At 36.5% G+C, this 21,862-nt stretch overlaps 1 long non-coding RNA gene across 2 annotated transcripts in view; it reads left to right on the top strand.

Moving 5' to 3' along the window:
* Positions 1–14,100, top strand: part of LOC122679670 — a 40,567-nt gene extending 26,467 nt beyond the window's left edge. For both annotated transcript variants that reach the window (XR_006336479.1, XR_006336476.1), the window contains exons 3-4: positions 12,422–12,477; positions 13,569–14,100. This is a non-coding gene — a long non-coding RNA (uncharacterized LOC122679670). The remainder of the gene's footprint in view (positions 1–12,421; positions 12,478–13,568) is intronic.
* The last annotated feature ends 7,762 nt before the right edge of the window (positions 14,101–21,862 follow it).

Genomic DNA, 21,862 nt, shown 5'->3' with positions numbered 1-21,862 from the left:
TGAGTACACACACAAATTCTGGTCCTTACGTCTATAACAAAAGGCCTTCAAAAAGGTGGCTTGGGGTTTGCTAGTGGCACACTGTCTCTTTATCTATGATGTTTTTATTTCATAAAATTTTAATACTGAGTCCCACCCTGACTCAAGTTTAGGAAGCCCTTTCTCCTAGACTGTATTCCAGTTTTACCTTTGTATAGACAGGCACTTAATTCTTCAATCATTCTCAGCCTTTGCTGATTCTCTTGTCTTGTCCATATTAGAGAGCTATAAAGAAATTTTATTCTCCTCACTTGCAAAAACAAATTAAAAAACCTAAACAAACAAACCCCAAAATGTTCAACATCTCAAACTCCATTCTAGACTTCCTAAGACTCAAGAAAAGTTGAGTGCATTAGCACCCCCTCCCAAAGTATATAATATTAACAGTGCTAAATAATGCCAAATGCCCCCTACCCTTATTCATTCACTGTCATAACTGACAATCATTTTCCAAATTGGAGTACACTTAATGGCTATTCTAGGCCCAGAACATCCAGCCTGCTTAACGAAAGTCTTAGCCTACTAACCTAGACAAAAGATCAGTGATTTTAAAGATATTCCTCACCCCTTTCCTCAGACACATTTTCCTCAACATTACCAAGACATGCTTTTTGCATATATGTTCTCTGTGATGAGAAAACATTGAAAACAAATAGAAATCACTTTATATAAATAAGTACAGAAGAGACAGAAACTCAGTTAAGTAGATGCCTCCTTTATAATTTATAATTTAAGAGATCAGATGCACTCAGAACTGAACTAAACCTTTATTTTGTCTTTGAACAATACTGTTTTGAATGACATTTAGACCACAGTCAATATTTGAGTTAAAAGTTTAACTCAAAAAACACAATTTTCTTAAACATACACATTTATTCTTTTCAGGATTAAGTAAGCAATAATAGAAAAGTGACTAACTTCTGCTCTTTATTCTTTGTCACTCACTTCATGTGCAATGCCCATTGAGTCAAATAATGCTGCGTGTAGTAGCAGTCTATAAGACTCTATAGAAGTAAAACAAATTTGAGCCTCCACACTGTAAATGCATTTGTGATAATTAGAAAGACCAAAGTATTGTAATAAAGTTATAATTAACATATGTGACAAAATTCTTAAATTTCTATGAAAGTCAAAATACCTATGTAGAGCAGAATAAAGATGGTTACTGTAAAAACTAAATTACAACAGAAAAAGAGACACAGATGCACAGAATAGACTTTTGGACTCTGTGGGAGAAGGAAAGGGTGGGATGTTTCGAGAGAATAGCATTGAAACATGCATATTATCTAGGGTGAAACAGATCACCAGCCCAGGTTGGATGCATGAGACAAGTGCTCGGGCCTGGTGCACTGGGAAGACCCAGAGGGATCAGGTAGAGAGGGAGGTGGGAGGGGGGATCGGGATGGGAAATACATGTAAATCCACGGCTGATTCATGTCAATGTATGACAAAAACCACTACAACATTGTAAAGTAATTAGCCTCCAACTAATAAAAATAAATGGAAAAAAATAATAAAAATAAAAAACAAACAAACAAAAAAAACTAAATTAAATCTATCCTAGGGATTTTAGTTATGTTGTATATAACTGAATGGTAACCAAACATTTTTGTGATTGTTATTATAACCCCAAAGTTGACTTGTTTCTCCACAAATATTATTAGAAAGCAACATTTAAGTGACTTATTGCAGTACACTTTTAAATCAATTCAAAATAAATAATCCTGTGAATATTTAACTGAACTTGCTGCAGTTTTACTTTTGGCAATTTGATCAAGATTTTTTGTGCAAGATCTAGATCTAAGAGATTTGGGATTTGCAGCCAGTATTCTTGCTCTGTCTCACAAAAATATACTTAATCAGTTCAGGTTAGAAAGATAACAAGCAGAAAAGCTTGCCAAGGAAAGAATGCAACCCACTTCAGATTTCTCTTTGGAAATGGAGCATAGGTTAAAAACCATTTAAAAATAACAATAAAAAAAAATAACAATAATACCATTGATATGCAGTCAAAACAGATTTATTAAGAGCAAAATAGCTTAACTCTTTTAACTCTAAACTTAGTTGTAACCTGTCCTCTTTTTAAGGAATAGAACCAAGAAGCTTAATAGGTAGCACTAGTGGTGAAAAATCTGCCTGCCAATGCAGGAGACACAAGGGATGCGGGTTTGATCCCTGGGTTTGGAAGATCCCCTGGAGAAGGGAATGACTACCCACTCCAGTATTCTTGCCTGGAAAATTCCATGGACAGAGGAGCCTGGCAGGCTGGAGTCCGTGGTGTCACAGAGTTGGACACAGCTAAGCAACTGAGCACAAAGCACGTGTAACAGGAAGAACAAGGGGAATTGTTATAGCAGAGAGGATAGAAGTTCAGTTTCTTGTAAGACAGTCCTTGCCTTCAGTCCTTACTCTGTTGCTTACTAGCTCTTTGATCTGGAACAAGTCTCTTATTCTAATAAGAATCCACCTGCAATGTGGGAGACCTGGGTTCGATCCCTGGGTTGAGAAGATCCCCTGGAGAATGGAACGGCTACCCATTCCAGTATTCTGGCCCGGAGAGACTTGGACAAGACTGAGCGACTCTCACTTTCTTATTCTAAGACTCAGTTTCCTCATGTGTACAATGGGAACAATACTGGGCAGCCTAAGTGAGAGTGTAGATAAAGCACTTGGTAAAATGCTTAATTCATAATTGCCACTAAATGGATGGTTCTTTTTATTCATTCATTCAACATATTTTTTTTTTAGTTATCAGGTTTATGTCAGGCATTCTGTTGGCTACTTGGAATATCACGGGAGCAAGATTCTTGTTGTCATGTGGTTATAATTTAATAAGAGAAAATTAAAATAATCAATTACAAGAAAAGGGCTGTGGGAGTATGGAAGCACTTGATAATTCTTGAAAAAAGTTGGGGAAGGAGGTAAGCCAGAGATGTCTGCTTGAAGAAGATGATTTTTGAGCTAGAAATGCAGAACAGGCGGGTTGAGCAAGAAACGAGGTGCAAGAGTGTTCCAGACGGGGGAAAAAGCTTATGAAAATGGCTGGAATTTTTTCAGAGATTCAGATAGGCATATGCTTTTCTCATCTTCATCTCTGGCCATTTTCATGTGTTGTAATCTCTGTCTGAACACACTTGAGCCTCTTTGCACTCTCCCTCTGTGTACCCACTGGAACACAGAGGTTGTTACTAATGGTCAAGTGAAGATGTGGCCAGGACTTATAAGATTGTATTGCTGCTGCTACTGCTAAGTTGCTCCAGTCATGTCCGATTCTGTGCGACCCCATAGACGGCAGCCCACCAGGCTCCCCCATCCCTGGGATAAGATTGTATTAGGTCAGTGCAAATGTAATTGCAGTTTTGGACCATGAATTTTAAATCATTATAACTAGGCTCAAATACATCTTTATTAATCAAAATAGGAGCTGTAAAAATCAACACATTTTTGCCAGAAACAAATAAGTCTGTTTATTCCTGTAGCATAAAAATCCATGCTTCAGGATTCAACAAACTCTTGCAAAGTACTTTCTGAATCCTGCTGGTTGTGGAAGCCCTTTCCCTGCCAAAAGTTTTTAAAATGCTTGTAGAAGTGGTAGGCGGTTGGTGAGGGGTCATGTGAATATGGTGAATGAGTGAATATGGGTTGCTAGGAATTTCCTAGCCCAATTCCTTCAGCTTTTGGTTGTTCAACTTACTGTAGGGTGTTGTAGAGAAGAATTTGGCCCTTGACCAGTCAACTGGCCGTTGACCAGTACCGGCTGCAGGCATTGCAGTTTTCTATGCATCTCATTGATTTGTTGAGCATACTTCTCAGATGTAATTATTTTGCCAGGATTCGGAAAGCTGTAGTGGATCAGACCAGCAGCAGGCCACCAAACAGTGATCATGACCTTTTTTTTTTTTTTTTTTGGGTGCAAATTTGGGCTTTCCTGGTGGCTCAGATGATAAAGAATCTGCCTGCAATGCAGGAGACCTGGGTTAGACCCCTGGGTAGTGAAGATTCCCCTGGAGGAGTAAATGGCAACCCACTCCCGTCTTCTTGCCTGGAGAATCCCATGGACAGAAGGTCCTGGTGGGCTACCGTCCATGGGGTCACAAAGAGCCATACACACCTGAGTGACTAACTTTGGCTTTGGGAAGTGCTTCGGGGCTTCTTCTCAGTCCAACCACTGGCCCTGGTCATCACTGGTTGTCATATAAAATCCACTTTTCATCATACATCACAATCTGATAAAGAAATGGTTCGTTGCTGTTGTGTACAGTAAGAGAAGACAACACTTCAAAACAATGATTTATTTTATTTGTGGTCAGCTCACGAGGTACCCACTTATCCAGCTTTTTCATGCCACTATGCTCTTCTCTAAGGCTCTCATCTCCTTTGCGAAACTTCTTGAACCACCGCTGCATTGTATGTTCATTAGCGGTTCCTGGGCCAAATGAATTGCTGATGTTGCCAGTTGTCTCCACTGCTTTATGACCCATTTTGAACTCAAATAAGAAAATCACTCATATATGCTTTTTGTCTAACATCATTTCCCTAGTTTAAAATAAATGTAAAATAAACAGCAAGAAATAAGTTATCAGGAAAAAAAACATAAAGCAAGAAATACACATTAAAATAACATAACCACATTCATTTAACCATGTATTCCAATATCAAATGGCAAAGTTCAACAATGCAAAAACTGCAATTACTTTTGCAGCAACCTAATATTAGTGCCTTTTAAGCCACTTAAAATTATACGGAATTTATCTACAAAATCATAGGAAGTTGAAATTTTTTTAAATACATGTGCATGTACCTGTGTGTGTGTGATAGTGTTGTTTCCTGGAGGGTTATACTCCCCATTATACTTTATTAGTTACCTTGAAGAAAGGAGAAATGGATCTTCCTGGCTGCTGAGAAAAGAGACTGATAGATGGAATGATCCAGAAGCTTCAAGTAATAGCATTGTTTCAGATAGCCCCATGGTCAATGTGAAAACAGTATCTGCCATGATACTAGACTGATAATGTGCATGAGGAAGGAAAACTGTACCCAACCAGATATAAATGCTTAAATGTGCAGAATATATCAGTTCAGTTCAGTTGCTCCATTGTGTCCAATTTGCTACCCCATGGACTGCAACATGCCAGGCTTCCCTGGCCATCACCAACTCCTGGAGCTTGCTCAAACTATAGCTTGGACAGCAAAGTGATGTCTCTGCTTTTAAATATGCTGTCTAAGTTTGTCATAGCTTTTCTTCCAAGGAGCAAGAGTCTTTTAATTCCATGGCTGCAGTCACCACCTGCAGTGATTTTTAGAGCCCAAGAAAATAAAGTCTGTCACTGTTTCCTTGTTTCCCCAGCTATTTGCCACGTAGTGATGGGGCCGGATGCCATGCTCTTAGTTTTCTGAATGTTACGGCGGTGACAACAGACACACGACTGTACCCTGAGAAAACTCACAGAGGACTTTATGCTAAAGCGAAAGTGGAAGCGTTAGTCACTCAGTCGTGTCCGACTCTTTGTGGCCCCGTGGACTGTAGCCCAACAGGCTCCTCCGTCCGTGGGATTCTCTAGGCAAGAATACTGAAGTGGGTTGCCATTCCCTTCTCCAAGGGATCTTCCTGACCCAGGGATCGAACCTTGGTCTCCTGCATTGCAGGCAGGTTCTTTACTGTTGGAAGTACCAGAGAAAGCTAAATTATGACCCAAGAAATGCAGATCAGAGACAGAAGAGGAACTGGAAAAATGATTTGATTTGCCTACTCCACTCTTTGGATGAACATCAAGGAGATAAAACCAGTCAGTCTTAAGGGAGATCAACCCTGAATATTCACTGGAAGGACTGACGCTGAAGCTGAAGCTCCAGTATTTTGGTCGCCTGATGCATACAGCCAACTCATTGGAAAAGTCCCTGATGCTGGGAAAGATTGAAGGAAGAAGGAGAAGAGGGTGTTAGAAGATAAGATGGTTGGATGGCATCACTGATGCAATGGACATAAACTTGGGCAAACTTCAAGAGATGGTGAGGGACAGGGAGGCCTAGCGTGCTGCTGTCCATGGGATCCCAAAGAGTCAGACATAACTGGGTAACTGATCAAAAATATTGCACTCCAAATAGACTAAAAATTCTTCAACCTAACTTACAAGGCCCTCCATGACCTCGCCTCTCTTTAGGTCCCCTTCCTCATCTCTTACTACATCTCCAAGTGGTTCCCTGGACTTTCAGTTTCTTTATGGCTGTTTCTCATACTTCTCTGCTAATACACAGTATGTTATTTTGCTAAACTTATTTTTTTTTCTGAGATAATTCCTCCACAGCCTTAAGATCGCTCCTTATACATCGCCTCTTCCAAGAAGCTCTAACTACAGTAGATGCCTCTGTTTCCACTGTCTTAGCACTCATCACACTCCACCCTCTGCCAGGATAAACTCCATCTTGTGAGGGTGAGGGTCAAGCTTACCTTGATATCCATGATATCTAGTGTGGTACTGTTACATAGTAGATATTTAGTAAGTGTTTCTGGAGACCATATCTGATTTGCCAACTGAGTTAATGGGTGAGTGAATTGATAAGGAAAAAAAAAAAAAACCCACACACAAAAAGTCAAAAATCAAAATGACAAAAAAACTTCAAGAGCATGGATAAAAAAGAAAAAGCAAAACGCTCTTGATGCTTCTCCCATAGTGTTTACAAAGAGTTTACCACTCATCTTATTTAAGTTTTACAAAACCTTTTTAAAACAATAGGTTTATCCCTATTTTATAGGCAAGGAATTTAAACCTTAGAAAAATTGTTGTTGTTCGGTTCCTAAGTCATGTCCAACACTTTTCAACCCCACGGACTGCAGCACATCAGGCTTTTCGGTCTTTCCCTATCTCCTAGAGTTTGCTCAAATTCATATCCATTGAGTGGATGATGCAATCTAACCATTGCATCCTTTGCCTCCACTTTGTCCCTTTGTCTTCAATCTTTCTCAGCATCAGGGTCTTTCCCAATGAGTTAGCTCTTCAGGTGGTGAAAGTATTGGAGTTTCAGCTTCAGCATCAGTCCATCCAATGAATATTCAGGGTTGATTTCCTTTAGGATTGACTGACTTGATCTTCTTGAAGTCTGAGGGATTCTCAAGAGTCTTCTCCAGAACCACAATTCAAAAGCATCAATTCTTTGGTGCTCAGCCTTCTTTATAGTCCAACTCTCACATCCATACATAATGATTGGGGAAACCATAGCTTTGACTATACGGACCTTTGCTGGTAAACTGATGTCTCTGCTTTTTAATATGCTGTCTAGGTTTGTCATAGCTTTCCTTCCAAGGAGCAAGTGTCTTTTAATTTCATTGATGAAGTCACTGTCTAAAGTGATTTTGGAGCCCAAGAAAATAAAATCTGTCATTGCTTCCACCTTTCCCACTTCTATTTGCCATGAAATGATGGGACTGGATGCCATGATCTTAGTTTTTTGAATGCTGATTTTCAAGCCAGCTTTTTCACCTTCTTCAAAAGGCTCTTTACTTCATATTCAACTTCTGCCATTAGAGTGGTATCTGAAAAATCAATAGCTTGCTAAAGACTAAACTCATAGTGTTAGAAGAGCTTGTCAGTCCGTCAGTTCTGTCTCCCAGTCATGTCGGACTCTTTGCGACCCCATGAACTGCAGCACGCCAGGCTTCCCTGTCCATCACCAACTCCCAGAGCTTGCTCAAACTCATGTCCTTCGAGTTGGTGATGGCCATCCAACCATCTCATCCTCTGTCATCTCCTTCTCCTCCCACCTTCAATCTTTCCCAGCCTCAGGGTCTTTTCAAATGAGTCAGTTCTTTGCATCAGGTGACCAAAGTATTGGAGTTTCAGCTTTAGCATCAGTTCTTCCAATGAATATTCAGGACTGATTTCCTTTAGGATGGACTGGTTGGAAGTCCTTGCAGTCCAAGGGACTCTCAAGAGTCTTCTCTGACACCACAGTTCAAAAGCATCAGTTCTTCGGCACTCAGCTTTCTTTATAATCCAACTCTCACATCCATACATGACTACTGGAAAAAGCATAGCTTTGACTAGATGGGCCTTTGTCAGCAAAGTAATATTTCTGCTTTTTAAGATGCTGTCCAGGTTGGTCATAGCTTTTCTTCCAAGGAGCAAGCGCCTTTTAATTTCATAGCTGCAGTAACCATCTGTAGTGGTTTTGGAGCCCAAGAAAATAAAGTCTGTCACTGTTTTCATTGTTTCCCCATCTATTTGCCTTGAGCTTGGCCTAGAATCAAATAAGAAATGAAAAGGTTTTGAGTTAGAGAGTAAAATGTAAATACAAAAATATTGTTAAGTGCTGTAGAACTTCGATTACTAAGTAGACTCACAGGTATTGATACTTACAGTGAAATAAATATGGTCACCTTTGAGGAACTTTTATACCTTTTATAAACACCTTTTATAAACTTTGGTTTTCCACAGTTTTATGGACATGATAAAATAATTGCATTTTTTAAAGTTTGAAAATATGTGGGTAAAAGTATTGTAGTCCACCTAGTATTTGGATCTTGAGTAAATGCTTTACCCAAACAACCAGTGGGTCATGGATCACATGATCCAAAGCATGTCGTGAGTCATGTGGTCATGATTTATTTCACTGTGGGAAAGCTGAGAGTTGGAAATTCAGCCCCAGATATCTTACATCTCCCCTTCATGGATCACAGCCTTGTCATGGTAAAAGGGTTTGCATAAATCAGTGAAGCTATAAGCTATCCTATGCAGGGCCATGTGTAGGCAGAGGACCCAGAGATCAAATTGGCAACATTTGTTGGATCATAGAGAAAGCAAGGGAATTCCAGAAAAAAACATTTACTTCTGCTTCATTGACTATGCTAAAGCCTTTGACAGTGTGGATGACAACAAACTGTGGAAAATGCTTAAAGAGATGGGTATACCAGACCACCTTACCTGTCTCCTGAGAAATCTGCATGCAGCTCATGAAGCAACAGCTAGAACTAGACATGGGAACAACAGATTGGTTCAGAACTAGGAAAGGAGTATGGCAAGGCTGCCTGTATATTGTCACCCTGGTTATTTAACTTTTATGCACATTACACTATGAAAAATGCCAGGCTGGATGAATTGCCATCTGGAATCAAGATGGCTGGGTGAAATATTAACAACCTCAGATATGCAAATGATACCACTCTAATGGCAGAAAATGAAGAGGAAGTAAAGAGCCCCTTGATGTGGGTGAAAGGGGAGAATGAACAAGCTAGCTTAAAACTTAACACTCAAAAAGCTAAGATCATGGCATCCAGTCTCATCACTTCATGGCGAATAGTGAAAGTTGCTCAGTCGTGTCCATCGCTTCATGACCCCATGGACTATACAGTCCATGGGATTCTCCAGACCAGGATACTGGAGTGGGTAGAAATCCCCTTCTCCAGGGGATCTTCCCAACCCAGGGATCAAATCCAGGTCTCCCACACTGCAGGCTGATTCTTTACCAACTGAGCCACAAGGGAAGCCAAATAGAAGGAGGGAAAGTGGAAGCAGTTACAGATTTTATTTGTGGGGGCTCCAAAATTACTTTGGACAGTGACTGTAGCCATGAAATTAAAAGACGCTTGCTCCTTGGAAGGAAAGCTATGACAAACCTAGACAGCATATTAAAAAGCAGAGACATCACTTTGCTGACAGAGGTCTATAAAGTCAAAGTTATGGTTTTCCCAGTAGTCATGTGTGGATGTGAAAGATGACCCATAAAAAACGCTGAGCACCAAAGAATTGATGCTTTCAAAATGTGGTGCTGGAGAAGACTCTTAAGAGTCACTTGGACTTCAAGAAGATTAAACCGATCAGTCCTAAAGGAAATCAACCCTAAATATTCATTGGATGGACTGATGTTGAAGCTGAAGTTCCAATACTTTGGCCACATGACCGAAAGACTCTGATGCTGGGAAAGATTGAGGGAAGGAAGAGAAGGGGGCGACAGCAGAAAAGATGGTTGGATATTATCACCATCTCAATAGACAAGTTTGAGTGAACTCCAGGAGATACTGAAGGACAGGGAAGCCTGGCATGCTGCATTCCATGGGGTCACAAATGGTCTGACATGACTTAGCAACTGAACAACCACAGCAAATCTACATCTGCTGATAAACAAATATCACCATTTTTAACCAACAGCATTTGCCTAGTTTTTCTCAGAATAAACATATTTTTAGGAGTGGGTATTTTTAAAAATCTATATCTCTAATGTTTTTAATGCACATTAATTAAAATAAATGTAAATGGCACCTCCAAGCTTGAGTGACTAGAATATTGAGAGAATTAAAGTTAAACTTAAAGTTCTTGATACAAATATTTTGAAAATACAAAGCAATGGGCCAGGCTTTAACATCTGGTAAATAGTAGTACAATAGATGATGAAGAATATCTATACTTCAAACACCTTTAACTTAGCAAGGTTTGGGTGTTGTTCCTTTCTTGTTAGATCCTGTCATCATAAGATTTATGTCTTATCACCCATAAATATAGTAATTAATTTGCAAGAAGATCTCTTATGAGCTTTTACTTTTATGATTGTCATTTTTATTATTAACCTTGAGCTTTGTTGCTTGTTTACTTGAGTATTATGGAAAATTGTACTTAATCTTTGTGGATTCTTTTTAGGAAATTAGATTTTTAAATCATTCATATTTAACCAGCTGGCAATTACTTAATTGATCTTGTTATAACAGATGAAATTTCTTTACAATAGAATTAAGTCAATATGTAGACAAGGCTGTTTGGAATCTCAGAGTTAGAAATGAATGAATTAATATCACTTATGATTAAATAAAAAGTTTCTGAATGTAACAGAAACATCTGTAAAAAAAACAAAAATCAACAGAAATCTTTGAATTTAAACCAAATCCTGAATTTCTATAGAGGATTAGCAGAGTCCATCCAGTTGGGACTAATATCAATGTTCTCATCTTTTTTTTGAATGATGTATACTACCCAAGGGCTTTCCAGGCGGTGCCAACAGTAGAGAAACCGTCTGCCAATGCAGGAGATGTAATAGATGGGGTTCGATCCCTGGGTCAGGAAGATCCCCTGGAGGAGGACACAGCAACCCACTCCAGTGTTCTTGCCTGGAGAATCCCATGGACAGAGGAACCTGGTGGGCTAGAGTCCTAGGGTCGCAAAGAGTTGGACATGACTGAGGCAACTTAGCATGTATACAAGCATACTATCTGAGCTGGGTCCCAAACCCTTGAATGAGATACTCTCGATATTTTTCTCTATGTCTGCTGTCTGGCTGCAAAAGTTCTGTGGAAGACTCCAAGACCTTAGAAAGTGGTAAAGCTGCCTGACAGGAATCCATGTCCCTGATAAATCATAAGGAACAGAGTCTACCACTTCCTAGGTTAGATGGAGCGTGAGGGAGAAATAAACCTCTATTGTGTTAGGACACTGAGATTTAGGGGTAGTCTGTTTTGGTAGGTAGTCTAACCTGAATAATACAAAGGATGTGAGGAAAGCTCCAAAGATTCAATGTGTCTCCTGTTTTCCTCTCAACATCCTCAACCTTGCTGCATGTTAAAGTATCATTAATTATGCACCAATTGGTCTAAATAAGGGTAGCTTTGATCTGGATATTGCTAGAAATCTAGTTATCGCTCGTTTCCAGCATTTCTGCAATACAAAATGTGAGTCTAAATTATGATTATACAGTGCTTACCATAGGGCCAAAATATTCCCCCTTTGTTCCACAAAACATTGAAATGATTTTGTTAATGATTACTGATGTTTTCCTCTCCCACAGGCTCCATATTTTCAGCTAAGACAATTTCCTATCAGCAGAAAAAGCACAATTTGGAATTCTGAGGAGTGTGATTCAATGAAAAGCTGTATTGGTAGTTAAAACTCATTCCACCATGGCTGATTCATGTCAGTGTATGACAAAAACCCCTACAATACTGTAAAGTAATTAGCCTCCAACTAATAAAAATAAATGGAAAAAAAAAAACTCATTCCAGTTAAAGTTAACCCTCAATTTATTTGAACTTATAAAATGAATATATTTATATATAGAAATATATAATATATAGAAATGTATAGAAAAAAATATATATAGAAAACCAAAATTTTATGCTAGCTATCAGAATGATTAATTTTTAGCAATATAAAGTTTCTTATTCTTTAAATGCACACAAAAAGTTTGGTCCTGATGGCTAACAAAAATATTACAGAAGCCGTGTACACTACTTTGACTTAATTATACACAGAACCCAAATAATAAGTCTCTGTTGTTCTGAAATAGCATTTTTTTTTTTCATGAAATAGCATTTTTGACTTACTGATTTTATGGGTAAATGAAGTATTTCTCTTAATTAATTCAACCTAAGAGGATAAGAGCATTGTACATTGTCATTTTACAGATGAGAAAACTGAGATTCAGAGAAGGAAGGAAAACTTCCCCAAGGATCCACAGCTGGTAAGGCGGGGAGCTGCAATTTGAGATTGACTCTGATGATCTGAGCTCTTAATGACAGTCCATTAACCAAAATTTCTCAGACCTGAGGCCCTGCAGATGATTGAGAACGTTTCTGTGGATCCCAAAGAGTCTGTGGACCCTAGATTGAGACATACTATAATTAAATATTAAATAGATGTTTAAAATTTCTACTCAGCACATATTTCTTATTTGGTAATATCTTGGTCTAATGAAACCAGAAACACAGATTTACATGGAACATACAACACAATTGCATGATGACAAAATAGTCTGTCAGATGAAAAAAAATAATCAGATGATCTAAAATGTGTGTACACATACATGCAAATCTATCTATTTTTTCGGTTACTGAAGACTCTAGACTTCGTTGGGTACAAATAGAGAGCTTTAGTTTTCTTAAATCACTGGCTTAACAATACTCTCTGGAGCAGTTTTGAAACCTTGGTATGCAAACCACTATAATGCCAAGACTTTAAAAGGAATGATGAGCAATAATGTGTTCTTTCCTGAGACAGTCATAGCTGGAATGACTGCAGAAAAGACTTCGAGGCAGTCTCCTCCCTTCCTTTTTCCTCTCCCTATCTCGTCTATCCTGCTTCACATAAGAAAGGCACACATATCAGAAATCTCTCTGGACATCCAAGAAAGTGACTTCAAAATACTGGCGTCGGAAAACAAATCAGTGTCAATGTATAGCCAAGGAAATACAGACCACCTCAGGATGTATGACTCTCCATCTTGCAGATATTTCTGTTAACACATTACTACTGACAGGGGAATTTTTGCAGAAACAAATGCCTATGACATTAATACATCTCAGCTCAATAATGTGTGACAAGTGAAGAACTGGTGTTTAAAATGCATCGGTATTGATAATTGTTGTTTAAAGATTTCATTTCTTCCAACTTTTCATATTGTCAAAGAAAGCATCAATTTTTGAGGTAGTTCCAGAACAGCAAAGCAAATAACATAGTTAAGAAACATTAAATAACAAAAATAGGTTTTTTTTTTCATGTATTTAAATATAAGTAGCTCTTTTCAGCTATTCTTTTTTTTTTTTTTCTTTTCAGCTATTCTTAAGACTCATCCTTGGGAAACATCATTAGCTAAAAAGAGAAAAAAACTTTGAAGAGCTGGAGCACTCTAGCTTAATGAAGTAGATCATAATTGGAATATTTTTAACATAATTGGAATATTTTTTGAGATTACCAAAATTTTCAAGATACGCTGGATAAAACTCATGGGCAAAATCTTTATGCTTTCTTTCAGATTTGGTATGTATTGTTCAAAGTAGTTAAAATCTATTTTATCAAGTCAAGTCATATTGTGAGATATTTATTTAAATCTCCACTCGTTTCATCTTATAAAATGACTATATTTTCTATCTTCTATTAATAAAAAGTAAAAGTAAATGCGAGCCAGACTTGTTAGTTTTGGCTATAGAGAAGTTTCTCTGTTTAGATACAGGATAAGTTTGTTTGATAATGATAGCTAGTAAAATTAATAGAGTTCCTTGTGGTTTTACACATTCTTTATTTATTCAAATGACCAAGCATCAGAGTTTGATACATGTATACATAGATTTAACAAGGAAATATTTCTAGGTAACTAAATTACTTATGATCTGAGCTATGTAATACATTGCATTATTAAAAATAAGTAATAAGAAATAGTATATTGCTTTATAATTTTATTTTATGAATTATAAAATTGTATGAATTAATCTTGTCTTAAGAGGATGCTATCTTACATGTTCTACACTATATTTCTCAGTGGTTTTGAAATACTTTTCAAAGTAGAAAAATAAAGTTAGGCTTTCCATGATAGTGGCTTTTTACTTTGACAATGAGAACTGACTTTACTAATTAAATTGCTTGGTAATCAAATTTAGCTAAATCTGCAGCTCCAAAGTTTTTTAAAGTCTATTTAAAGCACATGGCAAGATAAAAACCTTTTATCAAAAAATATTATATTGGTAAGTATGTATTGAAATTGAAAATGCTTTTATTTTCCAAATATTGCTGAGTACACTGAGGAGCAATTTTTAATTCAGTTGATAAGAGAACAAACCTGAGCAAGATGACCTGAATTCACATTCCGAATTTATCACTTTTTATCCAAGAAATATTAGGCAAATGACTTAACCTGTCTGGACTTCAGTTTTCGTCTTTTAAATGGAATACCAACAGGACCTATCCATACGCTGTGACGAGGAGCGAATGGTTAGGATATAGGTTAAATTGTATGAAATTTCTGTGTTCAATCACTTTTGACCTATAATTACAGCAATTTCATATGGTTCCTGATATAGTTAGGAATATAATTAGTATTCCTAATATATTTCCCAGAAATGAAGAAAGTACATGACTATGACCATGAGGTAACAAATCCTTTTGGTCAGTATTTTTCAAATGTTTAGATTTTGACAAAATTGAAGGAGGACCTAATTGAGCTATGAGAAAATAGGTTATTAACAGCAATTTTTTATAATAAGGTTATTTTTACTTATAAAAAGAATTCAAATAGTTGAGTGATATTTATATTAAAAAATACTGTCTTTCCTACCAAAATGTTTATAAAAGCCATTTTTGATCCATACAACTATAAAAATTTGAAATAGAGATAGAATTGATGTGAACTTGTTGCATTCTAATGCTAAGAAATGTAAAAAATATTCTAACACTAAGAAATATGACATAATCATCTCTGCATATATTAAATAATATTTTGAAATAACTTAATCTCACTGAGACTCATTTCTAAGAAATTATTATATATTTTAATAAAATTTTGCTTTTAGTTATTGTGTTTTGATGAATTACAGATCATATTGAACCAACTGCTTCCAGAAAAAATGCATGTTAAGTGTACAATTATAGGAAATTTTAAGTAAATCACATTCACTTTGTATCCATAATCTAGTTTTACCTCTGAACAGATATGCATAAATCAACAAGTATGCTGCATAAGAAAACAACTCACCTGGGTAGTAAGATGCCAATGTTGTTGAAGATACCAGTGTTGACTTCTCATTTCTGGTGGTGGCACTTCTTGAGACTTCTCTCATGGATTTGGTAAACACCATTTCTTGACTCTTAAAGCAAGGAAGTGAAAATCCATAGTTTCTTCTTTAGGTCAATAATTCACAACTTAATTGCATTTCAGCTCTCCCTGTTTGCCAGGGTTGTGCTTAAAACACTCTAGGGTTGGGATAGAAACTAGGAATGATGAGCAGTGGGAACCAGCCATCAGAGAGCTTGTAGCCTCTTGTTATTTTCCACATTCTTTAAAATGCAGAAAATTGATGCTGCTTTTTTCTCAGCCTTCATTTTTTTGTTGTTGAATTTAGGACTTAATAAGAACATTGCTACTCAGCACACATACACAGAATGCAGCACAATTTTTTTTTAAATTGTCCAGTGAAATGATTGTTAAAAACCACAGAATACATCCTCAGATCCAGGTGGGCTGAAGATCCCAACTTCAGGTTCTATGAGCAGTATACTTTCCAACTTTTAGACAGATGCCATCTAAATCCAAGACAGTCATGAACTAGAGATTACATCATTCTCCATAGAAAAAGTCTATACTACTGTTCATGAAATGAATTTCACTGGAGATGCATTAAAAATATCAAAATAGATACGACCATTTCTAAGTATTCTGCCATTTTATTGAGAAATTTCAAGAAAAATCATGAGGAAAATTACCAAAATCAACATTGTAGGTTAAAATTCAGAACAATTTTTAGTACTTTAGTATCAATTGATTCTTTAAAAACTTTATTAAAGAATAAATGTACCAAAACTACAAGTGAACGAATAAAAATATAGAAATACAATTGCTCTAATTAAATTATATTTTTGGAGGGACTCCGACAATCTAGATGAAAAGAGTATTGCTTCAGTACACAAATATTTTATAAAAATAATTATCTAACAACATTGCTTAACTTGTTTTTGGTCACTGTTTCCTAATTTATCACTGACTTAATCAAGTTAACATCACTAGGGTCTGGGGAATAGTCTTCAAGTACATGAAAACAAATGAGTTTTAGAGATACATTGAAGTCCTCTGTAACATAAATGTTACAGAGACAAGGCAATATTTTCAGCCCTCTGCAGATATCAGTATAAGTAAAAACACAGAGAATAGTTTGGGAATATATAAAGAAACCCAGAGAGTTCTCAAAGGATGCTCACTAATCCCAGTTTTCCACTTATATACCACATTATCCTCTCAGGGTACCATTGCATAGAATTGATTCTGGCCCCACACATAGAAAGACAGCAGATTGTAAAGTTGATGTGTGACTTTTCTTTATAGCTAAATCAATAACTAAATATAAAAACCATTTAAGGCAAAGCATAGCTCAGTTGGTAAAGAATCCACCTGCAACGCAGGAGACCCAGGTTGGATTCCTGGGTCAGGAAGATCCTCTGGAGACGGATTAGGCTACCCACTCCAGTATTCTTGGGCTTCCCTTGTGGTTCAGCTGGTAAAGAATCCACCTGCTATGTGGGAGACCTGGATTTGATCCCTGGGTTGGGAAGATCCCCTGGAGAAGGGAAAGGCTACCCACTCCAGTGTTCTGGCCTGGAGAATTCCATGGACTGACTACAGGGTCTATGGGGTCGCAAAGAGTCAAACACGACTGAGCGACTTTCACTTTCACTTTTCATATACTTGTTAATGTAATAGGATTGCCCAAGAGCACTACGTATTATTTCCACGTGTCATTTCTCATTGATAATAATATCTGTTTTATTCAGTGGTCAATCTTTGGTAAACTCAGCATCTAACAAATCTAGAACCTGTAGTAAATGGATAAAGTTCTGATCAACTGAAATACCCAGTATTGTAATTTTCATGTGTCTTGTCTACTGGCTAGACCATTGAGTCAACGTGAGATATAATGAATGTACACTTTCAACACTTGGGTATCTTACTTCTCTGTCCACATTACATTAGTAAGAGCTTCATCTGAGAATTTGTCTGTTAATTCCATAAATATTTTTTAAAACTTCTCATGTGCTCAGCACTTCACTGACAAACTAAATTGTTGTTTAATAGCTAAATAATAGTAAGAAAGGAAATATAGAAGCAACCATACTAAAGCTAAGCATAAAACTGATGATTGTAAACATGACTCTAATTGTTAAAAGAAGACTTAAATTATGCTTGATATTTTCTGCTTGAAAAAAGCAGGTAAGTGTGTTTATTTTAGTAAAAAATAATATTGTATTTTCAGTTTAGTAGAATCGTAACTTGAAATACATGTTATTTTAAAAGGTTTTTCTTGATACTTAAACAATTCGTTATCTGAAGTTCATTTATTGAAGCAAAGTAATTCAAAACAGCAGCAGGTGTATGACATTAGTAACAGGCAGTGTCTCACTGCTTCTTTAGGAACTTTTAGAAGGTATTCTTATAAAGATAGTCACCCCTAAAGGCTGGTACAGAAAGTTAATAAGCTTGAGATTAATGATTATTGCATTATGTGTCAGAAAATGGACACCATGAGACAAAGTACAGCTAGGTTCCCCGGAGAAGCCACAGTGGTTATTTTCAATTGGCTATTTCTATTAGATACGGGAATAGCGCTGTGAAGCTTTGAAAATTTAATAGTCTCTGTCCTTCCTAGAGGACTAAATCAGCAGATTGAAATGAAATGTTATGCTGGATTTCAAAATAGAATATTGTGAATTATGTCCACAAAATAATACCAGTGGTCATTCAGAAGAACAATCAAACATGGCACATGTTAAACCAGCCATGTAGACTGACATGGGTTCATAGTTCAGGGGCTTCATAAAATACTGCTGTGTACACGTAAACGTTTAAATCAAAATGGAAAATATATCCCTCATATCTGCAGCATTGTGTATTTTTCAGTCTGAGCTATATGTGCATTAACACATTTTGTGATCATATAAAATTCACAGGTTCCTGAAAGAAACAACAGTTACCTCCAATCAAGTTATTAACAACCCAGTGAAATTGAATTTGGCTAAAAACCAAAATTGGCAATCTGATCTTCTATAGACGTCCTTTCTTCCATGTACAATATATCCATTGTTTTAACCTAACGACATGCACCGGTACTAATCATTAACAAAAACTATGCAGGACCATCCATATATTTTGATATGTAAAGCTGACAACTGTTTCTGAGCAAATGTTTCATATTTTACTTGCCACCTACTGATTTCTAGACTTTTCCCAGAAATGGCAGTTTTGAATTAATAATCCTATGTTGTGATTATTATGATCCTATAAAAACATTCTAACTGTTCTTAGCACTCCATTATATATAATTATAGTTATAAGTTTAAATGAAATAAAAATAAAAATTCTACTGGATGTTTGATTCATCTATTTGTAAAGCATTGAATAAAATGAAAACTGGCCATCTGTTCTATGGATTAAAAATCCACACGTTTGTAACATAGCCTTTTATAGCTTTTTGATAGCTATGATTTCCAGAGGAAATGTATTAATATAATTTTTATTATATTTCTCAAGTTATTTTGGATTCTGAGCAATTTTATGAATTTATGTTTCTTGATCTGATCAGTTTTTCTTTCTGTTCCTTATTTTATTTCATTTATTTATTTATTTGTTTTTTTGCGTTCCTTATTTTATATTATAAATCATATAGGTATTTTAAATAATGAAAATAACTTTTAGCTTATTTTGCTTAATGCTAAAAAGGAATTAAAGAAAAATGTGTTTTTCTGGACCCTATCACTGAAATCTCAAAAGAATGAGCTTTTAGACCTATTACAATTGGGGAAAATAGAGCTTTTTTCAGTACTGATATTGTATAAAATCACCAGATGGCATCTTCTAGTCCTTGTAGAAGATTTCTGTTCTCGTGGTAGACAAAACATTTAAAAGAACAGCAGAAAAATTATGCTACACCAAAAAGGAGGCATTTCCATGTACTAACTACTTATTTTTGTATTGTACTTCACTCACTTGTTAGTCTCTTGCTTCCATTTTTACTGATTTCAAAAAATATTTATTGCGTATGTAAACTGTAAGGTTTATAGACAAGGAGAGGTCTAAAATCAATCACTAAAATTCTCTTCTTGAAATCTCTCTCCAAGGACATGTAAGTCCAGGGTGAATGTCAAGTATCTTTCTAAAGCTCATAATATGATAATGGTACTTCTAGTTTAAAGCAGAGCTTTGCTACAAGAGACAGAGCCCAGAAGACAAAATTAAATGCACAGTGTCTAAACTGAGCTCATTGATCCTTCTTCTTTCCCTCTGAAAATCTCAAGCTGTGGTTTACAGACAGTTTTCTTGCAGGGAGTGCTGTGAAATAGCAAATGGAATTTAACTTATCTGTTACCTTGGGGCTGTGTTTACTCTCCTAAATGGAGAAACAGCAGGATATAAAGAAAGAATCCTGGAAAAGTAGACCATCTAGAACTGTTTTCCAACCACTCTTCTAAAGAAAAACATTGTTATGGTCAAATATATTGTAGAAATAACTGATTAAACACAGATAAACATTTTTGTTTATCTGCTTGTTTGAGATGGCTCAGGTCCAGTTCAGTTGCTCAGTCGTGTCTGACCCTTTGCGACCCCATGGCTCAGGACGTCTATTCTAATGTGTCTGGTGAGTTTCTCAAAAGGAAATATGGATTAAAGTAGTATAAACAGTTCTTTCACCCCAGTATATGTATTTTGTTGATTTCTTGTCAAGATTTTCATTCAAATGAATATACTTTGGGAAAAGTTGACCAGGAGGAAGGTAATCATCAGTTTTAAGGGATCAATTATAAAAGTTTTCTACAGTATCATTAATGATGTAATTTTTTGTTTCAAGTGTCATGTTAATGAATGAGCACACTTGAAATAATTTTCTATTCCAACTTCTATTGCTATCTTCTTTCGCTATCTAAAAGCAGAATGTTTTTGTGAAAACTTTGGTTAGCAGAAATAGAGTAAAGTAAAAAAGCAATTACCCTAGGGCACATCTTGTTAACAGCATACAAAAACGAATAGAGATAAAGCACAGATGCTCACAGACATTTCAAAGCTATGGCGGCCTGACACGGAGATGCTGAGCGTAGTCCCAGGAAAGGAGTTTCGAGGTGCCCTTTTGCTGCTGGGGGGGTAAGCACTGCTCTACAACGGATCCCAAACAAATACTGAATACTTAGGTCCGTTTTGGCCCTTTTCCCTAAAAAGGAAAACCCTCTTAAGATTTGTTTCAGTTAGCAAAAACAGGTGTTAATGTGGGTCTTTTGTAAAAGCAAAGTGGTATAAAGCAAACTTGAAAAGAGGCAGATACCTGTATATTGTATTCCATTTAGGTATTTTGTATGTTATCATGTGTTTTCTCAAAGAGAAACTTCCCTACATTTGAAAACACCTGAGTAATTGAACTTTTTACTTTTGAGATGTGTTGATATAAACTGTGACATGGCGCAGTTGCTCAAATAGATTTTTAAAAAATTTCCTGCTAAATCATACAGAATGTTAAGTATGAAGATATCAATGGGACTATCTTAACAAACTTACCTCCATCATTTTAAGGAAATTCCAGCTCAGGGGAGTAAAATAATATGTTCAAGTTTGAGTATTTTTTAAAGCAAAATGGCATAAATGAGACAAGTTTATGTCTTTCACACATCCAGAGAGCCCAAAGGTTTCCAGCCTAGGCCCCTGTCTTGTTACTATGCTAAAAAGGACTTCCATTCCCAAGGCTACCTCAAGGTCCCTGATAACTGTTAGAGTCAGCATTTAGGTGCTTATTTTAACCAGCAAGAAGAGAAGGATGTAAAGATCCTCTTTAAAAGCATTTTCTAGAAGTTGTGCACCCTGTTCTCCTTATAGTCATTTGCTAATACTTAGCATACGATCATACCTAAAGGCAAGGAAGCTCTGTGCCCGGCTAAAAATTGAGAGTAAAGTAAGAATAGTAATTAGGAGATAATTAGAAGCCTCTGTACTCAGGTAGCTGGTGAAGGCAGAGCTTGAGATTTAATTCAGCTCATTAGAAGTCCTGTCTTGTCTTTCTTTCTCACAATTCCACTTACTATGTGAATATACTCAAGGTTCTTTTTTGTTACATGCTTCAAACTGTAATTCACATCTCCCCTACTTCACAAAGCTTTTCCTAACAACCACATCTCAAAATGAAGATATAGCTCTCTAATTTTGATGTTCAGTCTATGCCGCAAAGTCTGAACTATATTGTGTTGTAGATGGTTCTGTGTCTATGAGGCCTTTCTACAACAGCATCCCAAGTTTCAAGAAGCAAGGCAGTATAACTTTATTACAGGGTTGTGCCTGGCCCTAGCTTTTGATTTGCTGGATCAATCCAATGGTCTTTGAGTCCACATCC

Source organism: Cervus elaphus, chromosome 3 (assembly GCF_910594005.1).
Source record: "Cervus elaphus chromosome 3, mCerEla1.1, whole genome shotgun sequence".
NCBI lineage: Eukaryota > Metazoa > Chordata > Mammalia > Artiodactyla > Cervidae > Cervus > Cervus elaphus.
Note: the sequence above shows the minus strand (reverse complement) of the source record. Positions and strands in the feature narration are given on the sequence as shown.